Source organism: Pongo pygmaeus, chromosome 7 (assembly GCF_028885625.2).
Source record: "Pongo pygmaeus isolate AG05252 chromosome 7, NHGRI_mPonPyg2-v2.0_pri, whole genome shotgun sequence".
In the NCBI taxonomy this organism is placed as follows: domain Eukaryota; kingdom Metazoa; phylum Chordata; class Mammalia; order Primates; family Hominidae; genus Pongo; species Pongo pygmaeus.
In genome coordinates this window covers 17774019-17788575 of record NC_072380.2, presented here as the reverse complement: position 1 = coordinate 17788575, position 14557 = coordinate 17774019, and the positions used below count along the sequence as shown (strand labels likewise).

The following is a 14557-nucleotide window of genomic DNA, read 5'->3' as shown; positions in this document are numbered from 1 at the left end:
CTGATGTGAATGATTTTATGTGGCTATTGAAAATTAATGCTGCTTCAGGAAAAATAGCTAATGCATGCCGGGCTTAATACATAGGTGATGGTTTGGTAGGTGAAGGCAACCACCATGGCCCACGTTGACCTATGTAACAAACCTGCACAGCCTGCACATGTACCCCGGAACTTAAAACAAGAAAAAATACAGTAATAATAAATAAAATTAATGCTGCTGAATAAATAACTGCTGAGTAAATCCTTCATGATCAGTTTAGACATCTTCAGAGAGACCCGCCTTCACTCTCTTTTGGAGGCAATATCAGCTTTTCCCAGGTTTTAGATGATAAATATCTGTGTTCTTCTCTACACACACGAGTTGCCGTTTCAGTGGCCAGCCTGAGCCAGGTAGGATTACAGAAGTAGCGCAGAAGGCTCTCCCTGCCCCGTGACTCCTGTGAGCTAACTGAGGAGGGAGAGTGCGTGTTTATGCAGCAGACACAAAGCAGCGCAAAGAATGGTGATGGATGGGGAAAAGTCCCCATGAGAAGAATGTCCAGGGGCGGGTCGGTGAAGAAAGGCCTCCTGAAAGAGATGAGTTTTAGTTTTCTTCTAGAGAAAGAGAAACCACATTTCAAAAGGGCAACTCTTTATTTCAGTTGAGTTTATTGTGGGTTAATAAAGTAAATTCCTTTCAAGACAGTAGTCCGTCCGAAACTTGCAGTGACTTGCCTGTCATTGCAGGTTTCTCTTCTTTCTTGCTAAGTTATTTCCTTCGTGGTTTATGTAAACTGATTTTTTTTCATTCATTTCGTTTAAAGGGAATTTAAAATCTTCTTCAAATTACTTTTATATCCTTTTAAACTTTTCTAGGTGAGAATTTGAGAGATAGTAAGCAAAATTGAGAGATTTTTCACATACTTGAATAAAGTAATTACTGAAAATTAGAGGTTATTACCCAATAAGTTATTCTAAAAGCCAACTTGGAGGCCGGACATGGTGGCTCACATCTGTAATCCCAGCAGGTGGGGAGGATGGGGTGGGAGGATTACTTGAGCCCAGGAGATTCAGACCAGCCTGGGCAACAGAGTGAGACCCTGTCTTTACAAAAAAATAAAAAAAATTAGCTGGGCAAGTGGCACACACCTGTGGTCCTCACTACTCAGGAGGCTGAGGTGGGAGGATCACTGAGCCCAGGAGGTTGAGGGTTCAGTGAGCTATAATTGCACCACTGCACTCCAGGCTGGGTGACAGAGCAAGACCCTGTCTCTAAAATGTGAATAAAATCTAACTTTAATGTGTCACTAATAGATGTTTCTATATTTGTATGTAATTAAATTACTTTCCTTAGAGTGTGTCTCAGGATCTCTTTTCATAAAAATAGTATTAGTCGCTAACATGTTTTGAGTGCCTGTGTGCGCCAAGCACAGTGCTAAACCCTCTTTTAAATGTGTAATCTCATTTAATTCTCGGAAGTCCTAGTAGGGATACTGTGATTATCACCATTCTACAGATGAGGAATTTGAGGGTCTGAAAGCTTCAGTAACGTGTCCAAAGTTACACAGTGGGGTAATGGGTGGAGACGGGAAATGGGCCGGGTATTCTGGCCCCACAGTCTGTGCTCTTAACCCTGGTCCTTTACGTGCATGCAGAAGTCCTGACACGCTCATGTTTTCTTTCATGGGCGTGAGTGAATTCTTCATTAAACCACATATGTGTGAAGGAGAATGTGGGGAAGGCTGGCTTCTCCTGAGAACTCTTCTAAGTACTGGAATGAAGTGCACAGAAGAGACCCATTCCTTCCATTAGGGACCTTAAATTTTAATAAGGGGATTAAGAAAATAAATACATTTTTGGATTCATGATGATGAATCCAAAAATAAAAGAGAAAGGGCCAAGCATGGTGGCTCACGCCTGTAATCCCAGCACTTTGGGAGGCCGAGGCGGATGGATTAGTTGAGGTCAGAAGTTCGAGACCAGCCTGGCCAACATGGTGAAACCCCATCTCTACTAAATATACAAAAACTAGCTGGGTTTGGTGGCAGGTGCCTGTAGTCTCAGCTACTTGGGAGGCTAAGGCAGGAGAATCTCTTGAACCTGGGAGGTAGAGATTGCAGCTAGCTGAGGTCGCACCACTGCATTCCAGCCTGGGTGGCAGAGCAAGACCCTATCTCAAAAAAAAAAAAAAAAAGCAAAAAAAATAAAAATAAAGCAGTGAAGGAGATTAGATTTTTAAACGGGTGGTCAAGAAAGGCCTCACTGAGAGGACGACATTTGGGCAAACACCTGAAAGGAAGGGAGGAGGGAGGCATTTGGGTGTCAGGTGGGAGGACTTTCCAGGCACAGGTACCAGCCGTGCAGAGACCCTGAGGTGAGGCAGGGTGTAGGGTGCATGAGGAAAAGTGAACCACCCACTGTGTGTGGTGGGGGCTGGAGGACGTGGATGGGCCAAGGAGGTCTGGACTGACCAAGCAGGGCCATGCGGGTGCCTGCGAGGCATATGTCCTCTTTTCATCCTCACGAACATCATCACTTGTAAATGCTTGATCTTTTCCAGGCGTTTCACACAATTCTCACTTGGCAGTAATTATGGAGAAGATTGCTTTGTGGAATGACTCATGAGTAGGCTTAATATGTCAGAGTGCAGGCTCGCCCATTCATTCAAGAAGTGCTTAGAGTCCCTGCTCTGTGTTGGGCAGTGTACTAGATTCTGAGACTACAAACAGGATTAAGCAAATATGCCCTCTTAAGGAGCTTACTGGTTGGAGGGTGAGGGGGTAAGGGGGTGTCTAAGCAAATGGTTCCAATGAAAACTCTTGGCTCTTCAGATTCCAGCTCAGCTGTCCTGGACTCTCTGCTACTTTGCATTTATAGTGCTGTATGCTCATTATTTTGTTACATGTCTGTCTCCTTCTAGACCGTGAAATCCATAAGGATAGAGTTCAGCTCTTAGTTATTTTCATATTTTCCAGTGCCCAGCACAGTGTACTGGTTGCACAACAGGTGTTTAAAAACATTGCTTGGCTTGATTTGAATGGAGACCTGTGCGAAGCACTGTGTATCCACAGTAAAGGAGCAACACTAACTCGTTGTGAGGGAGAACTGGAGGAGAGGCGGTGACATTTGAACTGTTTGGAATGCGCCTGCAGGAGCTTGCCAGCAGAGGAGGCTGCTGGGGTTGCTGAGGGTGCAGATGTGGCGTTGTCAAAGGATACCGTGTGCTTGGGGAACGTCAAGGCCAGAGTCAGCATGCCTGGAGCAGACGTGTCCCGGGGTCAATGAGAGATGAGCCTCTGCCTCCAGGGAGGTTGAGGCTGATTAGTTCTAATACTGTAGACACAAACTTGCACGAGTGCTACACACTTTTTGGGAACGGATAGTAGAGTACATGTTTAAAATAATTTGGAGACAGAGTGTCTGGTCACTTCTGTTGGTGGTGAACAGACCCAAGTGTCTCCCCAGCCACTGCCTTCAGAGGCTGGATAGGTGGTGGGCTATGAAGTGAAACGCGGAATAGAGTAGCAAGAAGTTTTCTGGAGGAGAATAGTGAGTTTAGTTCGGGGCATGTGAAATTGGAGGAGGTTACAGACTGGGAAGCACCTCAGAGGGGTATGTGCATGCCTGAGGTTTAAGAGTAGAAATATGTAGAGCCCAAGGAAACCATCAGAAAAAAGCTGACATAAAGATATAAGAGACATGCCCGGTGGCTCCCACCTGTGGTCTCAGCTGCTAGCTGCTCGGGAGGCTGAGACAGGAGGATCTCTTGAGCGCAAGTTTGAGTCTACAGTGAGCTATGATTGCAGCACTGTGCCCCTGCCAGGGTGACAGAGCGAGACCCTCTGAAAAGAAAAGAAAAAAAAAAACTTGGTGTGAAGTTTTGAGGTCTCAATGATCTCACCACCTCATTGCTCAGTGGAGCTCTGCTCATAAACCTTGACTCCTAAGGAGCCAGGAGGCTCACTGTGCACCTTCTTTTGTTCTTATCAGGCATTATTAGCATGGGTATCAGATGGTAAATAAATTTGCTGGTGCACATGTGAAGACGCTTGTTCATCTCCTTTGTATGGTAGCTGGGAAAACGAAGTAACACCTCTAAGTCTTTGGTTTATTCCCCTCTGAATTTAAATGTTCCTGTAGTTATGGGACACATGTTCCAGGCCTGTGACTAAGGCAGTTATTTTTGTTTAATCCCCACCTGAAGCCACAGACATCTTGTGAACGTGCTTGCAGAGGCAGGTACTGACAGCATCACCGAGAATGCTGCGCTTCTGTGCAGTTCAAGTCATGGTGAGAACTTTGCTTTGTGGGACTTTTTGCTCCTTTGTCAAATTAGTGCACTCTTAAGACTTGCTGTGTTTTTGTTATGACTCACCTGTGTTGCTGTGCCCTTGTCTGGGGAGCTTACCTTTGAATTTAAGCAAATGAGGATAGTTAAACAGAGTCCTATTGCCTTGATGAACTCAAGAAGGTGGAATACTAAAATCACATTTGCAACATATAAATCTAGAGTGTTACTGAAATACTCTGTGTTCTGCAACGTATTTACTTAATAGATAGAGCGTGTATGCTAGGTAAGTCATGTGCCAGACACTGAGGGATTGTAGGATGAGTAAGACGTGGATTTTGCCTCCTTGTTATTAAGTGCCAAACAGAAGAGGTGACAAGTTCTTCTTCATCACATTTGTTCTTATAATACTAAAATTTAATAGAACTGTAGGATTTTGGAAGAGGGTGTAATTACAAATACCAAAGTTCGCTTAATTTTTTTCTTTCTGTAATATAGGAGATTATATAATGTAATAGAGTTACACTCTTAAATAGGTAGGGGCCAGGCTTTGTTTAATGTTGATACTTTGTGCTGTTTAACTTTTGCCCCCTGAGATCTGAGAAGTAAGGAGGATGCACATGGATTGAGATATTTTTCAGGACTTGACTGAGGTACTAGAAAGTAGAATGAGAAGAGGAGTTATGGCTCAGAATATAGAATGTAGAGATTGAGGTCAAAGTCAGTACAGATGGCGTGAAAATACAGAGGAGGGCCAGCAGGTGATTAGGACACAACAGATTGGCTTTCTGGCAGTCAACAAAGAAGAGGCTGACCGAGAGCCTCTTTTCAATGTCAAGAAAGGGATGCGGGGCCCTGTTTTATTCTTTACCTCTTGTGTCTTGAATTTAACCAGGCAAATTGGATAGTTTATCAAGCTTACACTACTCTCTTCCCAGTAGGCTATTTTAAAGGTATAGCATTTTAAATTAAAAGAGAAAATAAACACCTGTCATCTTACCACCACCAAATAGCTTTTAACTTAAAAATTTATGACTATTTGGTACCTTTGCTTTTTGCATATTCTCATGCACATATATTTATGTATATAATGGAGACAGTGTCTGCTGTTTTATTTATTTATTTTTTTTGAGACAGAGTCTTGCTCTGTCAGCCAGGCTGGAGTGCAATGGCACGATCTCGGCTCACTGCAGCCTCCGCCTCCCGTGTTTAAGCGATTCTCCTGCCTCAGCCTCCCTAGTAGCTGAGATTGTAGGCACCTGCCACCACGCCCAGCTAGTTTTTGTATTTTTAGTAGAGACAGGGTTTCACCATGTTGTTCAGGCTGGTCTCGTGCTCCTGACCTCAGGTGATCCACCCACCTCGGCCTTCCAAAGTGCTGGGATTACGGGCGTGGGGCACCGTGCCCAGCATGGATCATGTATAGTCTTGAAAATCATAATTAGGACTTTGACTTTGAACTGGAGTGACTTAAATGTTAACGGGATCACTCGGATAGTTGTGTTGGGAGTAGATGGGATATGGGTGAAGTAGGAACAGGGAGATCAGTTTGGAGGGGTCGCTGTGATGGCAGCAGGAAGTTATGGTTTCTGGGGCCCAGGTTGTGGCAGTGGGGCCTGATCAGATTCTAGGTATGTGCTTGAAGGTAAAGCCAGTGAGGTTTGCTTAGATTGGATTGGGGGTGAGAGCAAAGGGAGGAGTCACGGATGACCATGACCTTGTTGGTGTGAGCAATGGAAGAATGGTGCAGCCTTTACCCGAGATGGGAAGGGATGGTGGAAACACAGATGTTGGGAACAGGAGATCCGAAACTCAGTTACATAGAAATGATTGATAAGAGGCTGTGTGGAGTAGAAAACTGGATATGCAAGTTTGAAGTGCATGGGAGAAATCTGGTCTATGGATATAAATTTAGGATTCAGCACCACATAGAGGATATTTAAAGCTACCAGACTGGATGAGATCCCCACGGCAGTAAGTGTAGAGAGCACAGGTCAAGGATAGCTCTGGGGTGCTCCCTGGACTCTCCAAAGTCAAGAAGGAACAGCCAGGAAGGTAGGGGCATTCCTGAAGCCAAGTAAGGAAAGCCTTTCAAGGAGAAAGGAGGAACCAACTGCATCCAATACTGCTGGCAGCAGAATGGCGCAGTTAAGAACACAATTTACAGCAGGCGACAGAAAACCCGACCATTGGACGTAAACCAGAGGCTGTGTGTGTTTATTCCTCAGGAGGGCTAGAGGCAGGCCGTTCCAGGTTTGACGATTCAGAAATGTCCTCTTTCTGCTTCTCCGCTCATCTCACGTCAGCATGTGGCTTTGTCATTGACTTTTCAGTTAAAATATGGCTGCTAGGAGTTCCGTGTGCATGCCACCACTTCCTGTGACTGTGTTCAAAGGCTGGAAGCAAAGGACAGCATCTCAGGGCAGGGACCTCCTCCTCTCTTCGTTTATCAGGGGGACACACGTGCAGCAGCTCCCCCTTCACCCTCTTGTCCTTATGTCTGATTGGCACAGACCAGATCTGGCTCTTGCCCCTACTGGCATGAAAGGTTGGGAAGCAAGTATTTGACTTTTTAAACTTTTCTATGGAGTTAAGCAATAGAAATGGGGATTAGGAATGACAGTTGGCTCACCAGGAAAGGTGTTAGACACAGTGAGGTTAAATTAAAAAAAAAAAAAAAGTTATCAACTCTTTGTATTCATTGTTTCATCAAGAGCTTTTGCTCACTTATATTTGGGGGCATAGGATTTTTTTTGATCTGCTGCTCTTCATTTCCTTTGCCTGTTGTTTTTATGTTTTTTTATTTTGCATATGGTGATTTCTTAATTTTTTTTCACTTTTATATTGTCAAATATATTGTTTCCTTTAACTTTTCCTGTGTTTTTATGTATAATAAGACAGTCCCTACTCAAGAAGACTGACCTATGTTTAATTATTGTTTTTTATGGTTTCATCTTAAGCCCTTTTTTTTGTAATCCAATTTAATTTATTTTGGTGGATGGTGAGCGCTGACAGCTAATATTTGTATGGTACTTTGTGCCAGATGCTGTTCTAAGCATTTTAAAATTATAAATTCATTTAATTCTCAACAAGAACCTATGAGGTAAGGACTACTCCTGTCACCCCCCTTCTCACATATGAGAAAACACAAGTGAAGAGCGGTAAGGAACCTGCTCACTAGGCAGTGTGAGGTGGCGCCGGGTTTGAACCTAGATCATCTACCTCGAGATTGTCAACTTTTAACTACTGTACCGTTCTGCTTCTCACATTTTAATTTGGCAATTCAAATATCTTAATACCACAAATAAGTATGTTTTTGCTGATTTAAGATACCTCCCTTATCCTATCCTATCCTGAATTTTTATATTTCTGAGATTTATATACCACCCTTATTAATCTGTCAGTACGGTTTTATTCCAGTAAGACTTTTATTATTTTATAATATCTTACTCCAAGTAGTTGCACAAGTTCCTTGTTTTTTTTAACTTAAAAAATTGTGGCAAAATATATATTGCACAGAATGTGCCATTTTAACAATTTTTTAAATGTACAGCTCTGTGGCATTAAGTACATTCACATTTTTTGCAGCCATGCTCTGTATCCATCTCCAGAACTTTGTTTTCCCCCCTGAAATCCTGTATCCATTTTACTAACCCCCCAGTTCTCCGTTTCTTTCAGCCCCTGGCACTCATCATTCTATGTTCTGTCTATATGCATTTGACTATTGTAGTAATCATGAAGGAGAATCATACATTATTTGTAACTGTCTTATTTCACTTAGCACCATGTCTTCAAGGTTCATCCATGTTGTAGCATGTGTCAACTTCCTTTTTAAGGCAGAATAGTATTCCGTGGTATGTCTGTACCACCTTTTGTTTATTCGTTCATCTGCCTGTGAACAGTTGGGTTGCTTCCGCATTTTGGCTATTGTGAATAATGCTGCTGTGAAGATGGTTGTACAGATATCTGCTCAAGTCTTTAACTTTTTTTTTTTTTTTTAAGACAGATTCTTGCTCTCTTGCCCACGCCAGAGTCCAGTGGCGCGATCTCAGCTCAATGTAACCTCCACCTTCGAGGCTCAAGTGATTCTCCTGCCTCAGCCTCCCAAGTAGCTGGAATTACAGGTGCCTGCCACCACGACCAGATAATGTTTTTGTATTTTTAGTAGAGATGGGGTTTCACCATGTTCACCAGACTGGTCTCAAACTCCTGGCCTGGCCTCCGGTGATCCCTGCCTTGACCTCCGAAAGTGCTGGGATTACAGGCGCGAGCCACCGCACCTGGCCTGCTTTCACATCTTTTGATCTGTACCTAGACATGCAGTTGTTGGATTATATAGTAACTTCAGATTTAATTTTTTGGAGGAACCACCATACCATTTCCACAGTGGCTACACCATGTTACATTCCCACTAGCAGTGCACAAGGGTTCCAGTTTCTCCGTGTCCTTGCCAACACTTGTTAATTTTTTGTTTTTGCTTTTTTTTTGATGATACCATCCTATTAGGTACAAAGTGGTATCTCACGGCGATTGTGATTTGCATTTCACTAGTGACCAGTGATGTTGAGCATCTTTGCATGTGCCTGTGGGCTATTTGTTGTCTTCTTTGGAGAAATGTCTATTCAAGTCCTTTGTCCACTTTTTAAGTTGGGTTGTTTGGTATTTTTGTTGTTGAATTGTAGTCTTAATGTTTTTCTGTTCTAAATTTTTTTGGCTATTCTTAATTATCCTAGGTTACTTTAACCTGTTTTAGAAATTCAATTTCCCCCATTTAAAAGCAATCACAGATAGGTTCAGATTGCAATAGCATTCGATAAGATATCAATTCATGGAAGAATTCACATGTGTACACTTGTTCAGAACTTTTATTTTTCTCATTTTTATAATTTTCATAACAGAATAGCACTTTTTTGATAAATTTATTCATAGAAACAGTGCATATGCGTGTGTCTATGTGTGCAATTCCTTTTTGTTACTAAAGTAAGGGATTTCTTTTTCTGTTTTTTCCTGGCACATAGGTAATATATGGATTTTGTATAATACTTATTTGGTAAGAAGCCCATCAGGTTTATTTAATATTTATACAATGATACTCTACCATTGAAGCTAAATTCTTAAACATGTATATTTAGTGTTGGTGAGAGAATTTGGTCCCTTAAGCTTAACTGGAGGTGGACCTGCAGCCACGGTTTTGAGTATGTATAATTTATTTCTCTCATAACTTATTGTTAACTTGTTTGTCACTTTTAGGTTTCCCCTGATTTTATAATAATTTCTAGTTACTGTAGATAATTACTGTAAAGGTAACTGCCTCTAAGTAGTTGAGTTGTATTTAAGGAACCCAAGTTATAATTATAGCTAGAGACATATTCTCTGAGTTAACTGGAAAAAAAAATACATATTCTCATGTCTTGTATTTTAACCGTGTCTGTTAATTTCACATTTTCTCTTTCTGACCTTAGTAGTTAGTGGCCTTGCCACTTGTGTGCCATCCTGATATATTTCAAATGGACCTCAATAATCTTTTCATTTTTTAGTTAAAATTCTCACTTCTCTAACCCTGGCAGGTGCTGGTACACTAGCTTCCTATCTTTTTCCTTGATTTCAGTCTTCAGTCAGTTGTGCACACTGCTACCACACAGTCAAGTTCTCATGTAAATGCTAAAAAAGCCTCAGCCTCCCCAACCCCCAAACCCACATCTTCCCACCGTATCTATCCCTAACAATTAAGGCCTAAAATTATGAGTCTGGCATTCAATGCCATGTCTCACCCAACTGTAAACTACCTACCTCTCTAGCCTCGTTTTCTTCTTTCCACCTGTGTTCCTACTAAGCCGTATAAACTACAGAACAACATACCTTATGATGAGACATGATGTTTTCTCTATTACAGTTTTTACTGAGAACATCTAATTCTGTGGCAGGATGTCAGGTGTTTCTGGCTCTGTATATGTTTGAACTTTGTGATTACTTGCAGTTGCCTTACTAGGTAAGCACATAAATACTTGTGTAACACACACCTTCATGTGACTTTATTGTCCACATTTTTATTAAGATGATCTGTTTTGGCCGGGCACAGTGGCTCACACCTGTAATCCCAGCACTTTGGAAGGCCAAGGCAGGTGGCTCACTTAAGGTCAGGAGTTTGAGACCAGCCTGGTGAAACCCCATCTCTACTAAAAATACAAAAAAATTAGCCGGGTGTGGTGTTGTGTGCGTGTAATCCCAGCTTCCTACAACACAAGTTGTACAGCACATCTGTAGAACGTATTCATCTTGCATAACTGGAATTTTCTACCCATTGAACAACTCCCCATTTCCCTTCCCCACCAGCCCCTGGCAAGCTCCATTCTACCGTTTTGTTTTACAGAATAGGATCATATTAATATTAACACTATCCTGTTGTTCACTTAATCTTTCCATTGAAATTGTAGTTTTGCTAGGCGTCTTTTACTGATTTTTATTGTTGTTAAAGATAGTATACTTACTCAGGTTTTCTGAGGTGAGTATTTTAGTAAATTGGTTGATTAGTGAAGGTTTGCTTCAAATCCAATAGACTGTGTTACTATCTAAGGCAAATTGGAAGTGTTATTCCTTCCAGATTTTCTCTACATAAAAGATGGTTATAATTACAGAATGAAAACAAATCTGTTGTCTATACGTAAGTCTATGCTAAGTGCATGAGCTTAAAATAAACCTTTTTTAATAATATCCCGCAAGTAGATCTTAAATCTTTATCTTTCACGTCTGGGATAAGTTACACAATACGATATGAACTGGTAAATGTCACCTTTTCAGAACTGTAATTCAGAGAAGTCCTGCATTGATTTCACTGTTTAAGAAGTTAGTGCCTGTGTTACTTGCAGTCTCTCAATTAACCTCATATTGCTATGTTTTACTTTTAATATTGCCTATGATGTGTATATTTTATTGCTTCGTATGAAATCCAGTTAAAACGACTTTAGGCCAACTTTACTGTTAAGCTAAACATCGGGACTGTTGGTGAAATAGTTAAATGTCTTTGTTGCATCCGCACTGTTTTCACCATTCCGCTGTAGAAGCTCCTGTCTAGTAAGAGCTCCAGTCTGAACTCTGTCTGACTCCAAGCCTCATACTTCTTTCTTTAACTGAGATATTTCTATTCTGTGGCATGGCTGAGGGAACACTGGGCAGGTGGTTAGACACTTGGATTCTAGGCCTTACTATCACCGTCTGGGTATGTGACCCAAGTAAGACATTTAACCACCTAAGTAGTCTTCTCATCTCTTAACTGGGATAGTAATAGTCACACACTGTTAGGATTATTCTCACTATCAAAGGAACTAATATTTTGGTGAAATCGGCATTCGTTATCCTCAGTGCTCATTAGTCAAGAGTCATGGTGGAATTGGGAAGACTTTGGTGAGGACTAGCTGCTGTTAGGCGTAGGGGATGTGCCTGGATGGGGATGACAATGAGATAGGGAAGGTGAGGGAAATGATATTTGGGTGCAGGGGTAAGCTTTCCTCTAGTGCAGCTGTGTGAAGTTACAGGTCTTCCGTAGTAATTCCCAGGCACACTCAGAAATGTCTGCAAACCTAAGATGTGTTTAGAAACAAAGCTATGAGGCATGCATTTCTGAAGAATAAGCTGATTTCCAAAATGTAGGAAGCCTTGGCGGCACTGTGGCTGTGGCCCGGTCATTTTGATCTGTTACTTGCCCAACCTTGCTTATTAGTTTTGATGATGACTCATCAGTGTTTCTGCTGAAGGGGCGGCCATTTGGTAAATTTATATCCTAAAAATCTGTTTTTCTGTTCCTCCTAAAGCAAGTAAAACTGGTGGCTAACCATAAATTTTTAAAATGGGTATTTGCTATCTAACAGTTGCTAATTATTGTAAAGGATGTAGAGAAAAAAGTCTCTAATAGACTGAAGAGACAAATAAGCTTGTAAAAATGGGTTAAGCACTGAATGCTTCAGTATAGATGATGGGAGAACACATTATCAAAATACATCATTTACTCTTGGTATTTAAAAAGATGAATTTGTTGAGAAAACATTTATTAAGTCTCACTTCATGCTAGACCTTTGCCAGTTCCTGAGGACCAGAATTGAATCAGGTGCTCTTCCTGATCTCAAGAACCTTAGAGATGGTCCAAGAGGAATGTGGAGGGAAATGCTGTGATAGAAACAAGTACATGGTGTGAGCAGAAAGCAAGGCATAGTCCATGGCATGCAGAGAAGGGTGTCCTGGCAGGATAAGCTCACAAAGAGGTCCTGATTCTCAACAGTGCTTCAGAAACTCCAGGTGCATTTTAATCACCGGGGGATCTGGTGAAACTGCAGGTGGTGATTCAGTAGGCACAGGGTGGAGCTGCAAATGAGTAGCAAGGGTTTAAAAAGAGAAGCTTGAGCTGACTTTGGATTCACTGGACAGAAATAGGGGAGGGGATAGAAAGGAGGCCATTCAGTCGGAAGAATGGGCATAAGCAGAAGAATAGAGCGAAATGACTGGAGAGAAACCACGAAGGGGTGTGTGTGTATGAAGGGGTGGAGGCATGGCCTGAGGGGGAAGAAGTGGGTAGGGATCAACCTTATGTTGCCTTTTAAGCCGTGAAATTAAATATTAAATAAAAGGATTGAAACTAAGATCACCATCCTATAGATTGGGGTGTCCAATATTTTGGCTTCCCTGGGCCACATTGGAAGAAGAAGAATTGTCTTGGGCCACACATAAAATACGCTAATGATAGCTGATGAGCTAATAAAAGAAATTGCAAAAAAATCTCATAATGTTCTAAGAAAATTTATGAATTTGTATTGGGTCAGCATTCAAAGCTGTCCTGGGCCGCATGCTGTAGATGGTGGAGAATCCCAGATTTTAGATTCGGTCATGACCTTAATTTTCACATTCAGGAGATTAACATGATGGAGTTGGAAGGGATGGAAGGACAGGATTTTAGGAGTCCAGAACAGTTTAGACAACGATATAAAGGGTTAAATAAGGATTCAAAGGGCGGAAGAAGAGCTCTTTGAAAAGAAATGATGTGCCTGTTAGAATATTAATAGAATATAGCACATGGTGTGCCCTGGTGTCAGAGAGAAAGCGAGGTTGATTGGAGCAGAGCACACGTGGATGTAGAAGAGCAATACAAGAGTGAGGCTGGAGCCGAAGGAGGGGAGCTTAATGTGGTCACTTCAAATGCCAGGCCTGAGGAGCTTCAGCATCTTTTTCTCCATTAGGATGAGGTTTTTATGAGCAAAATCGCTAGAACAAAGCAATGGGCATTACTTTCCAGCAGCGTTATTTGACTCATTTATGGGATCCTTAGTGATACGCAACAATGTCATTTTCATCAAAGGTCTTTTTCAACTCTGGGTAATCTTCAGTTAGGTGGTACTGGTAGCATTGGGAGACAGTGCTAGAATATATAGGGATCTGGGGAAGAAAAGATGATTCCAATGGTTTGAAGCTGGAAAAAGATGAAATATAGGGCTATGTGGCTGGGTGGGGTGGATTACACCTGTAATTCCAGCAGTTTGGGAGGCTGAGGCAGGAGGACTGCTTAAGGCCAGAAGTTTGAGACCAGCCTGGGCAACAAAGCAAGATTTTTAAAAAAATAAAACAATGGAGCTATAATTAGCATAAACAGGAGCATGTCAGTCTAAGATGAAAACTTAAAGTACTCGATAAGTACTTTAAAACATGAGTAGCCTTGAGATTCAGAAGGAAGATAGGGCTACGGGTGAGAATATAGGATTCATCTGCATAGGACAATGGTTAGAGGAAAGTAGAGAAAATAGACTCTCCAAGACAATGAGGGTGAGGAGGGTTATGAGCAAAAGACTGGACTTGGGAAATGCCCATATTTAGGTAGCAGGTTCGTGAGCATCAGGAGAGAGTAGTTTCAGAGATGCCAGAGGATATGTAGCATGTATATTTATTTCACTGATAAGTGGAAACATTTTTACTGCCAGAAAGAGAAGTTTGAGTGAAGATCATTTAAGTTTGGCAGATAAACTGTGTGGGGAGTAAAGAAGAAAAGGTGGGATTAAAAAAAGAATCTTAATAGTATAGCACCACCTGGTGTTAGAACATTAGGCATTTTTCAAATGAAATTTTTTCTTATCAAATTGCATTTTTCTTCCTGTTTGGGTGATTTTAAAATTTTCCACTCCGGAGAATTTTGTTAAAGTTTTCGGTTAACGTGAGTTCTATTTTCTGTGTTGTATAAATGAGTGAATTTACTGAGATATCTCTTTCATTCCAAAGATGTATTTGGACTTGGTTCTTATTTATTTCTTATATG

The 14557-nt window shown here is 41.5% G+C and overlaps 1 protein-coding gene across 4 annotated transcripts in view; it reads left to right on the top strand.

Moving 5' to 3' along the window:
* MTUS1 (microtubule associated scaffold protein 1) overlaps positions 1 to 14557 on the top strand; it is a 160684-nt gene that overhangs the window by 63278 nt on the left and 82849 nt on the right. The window lies entirely within an intron of this gene.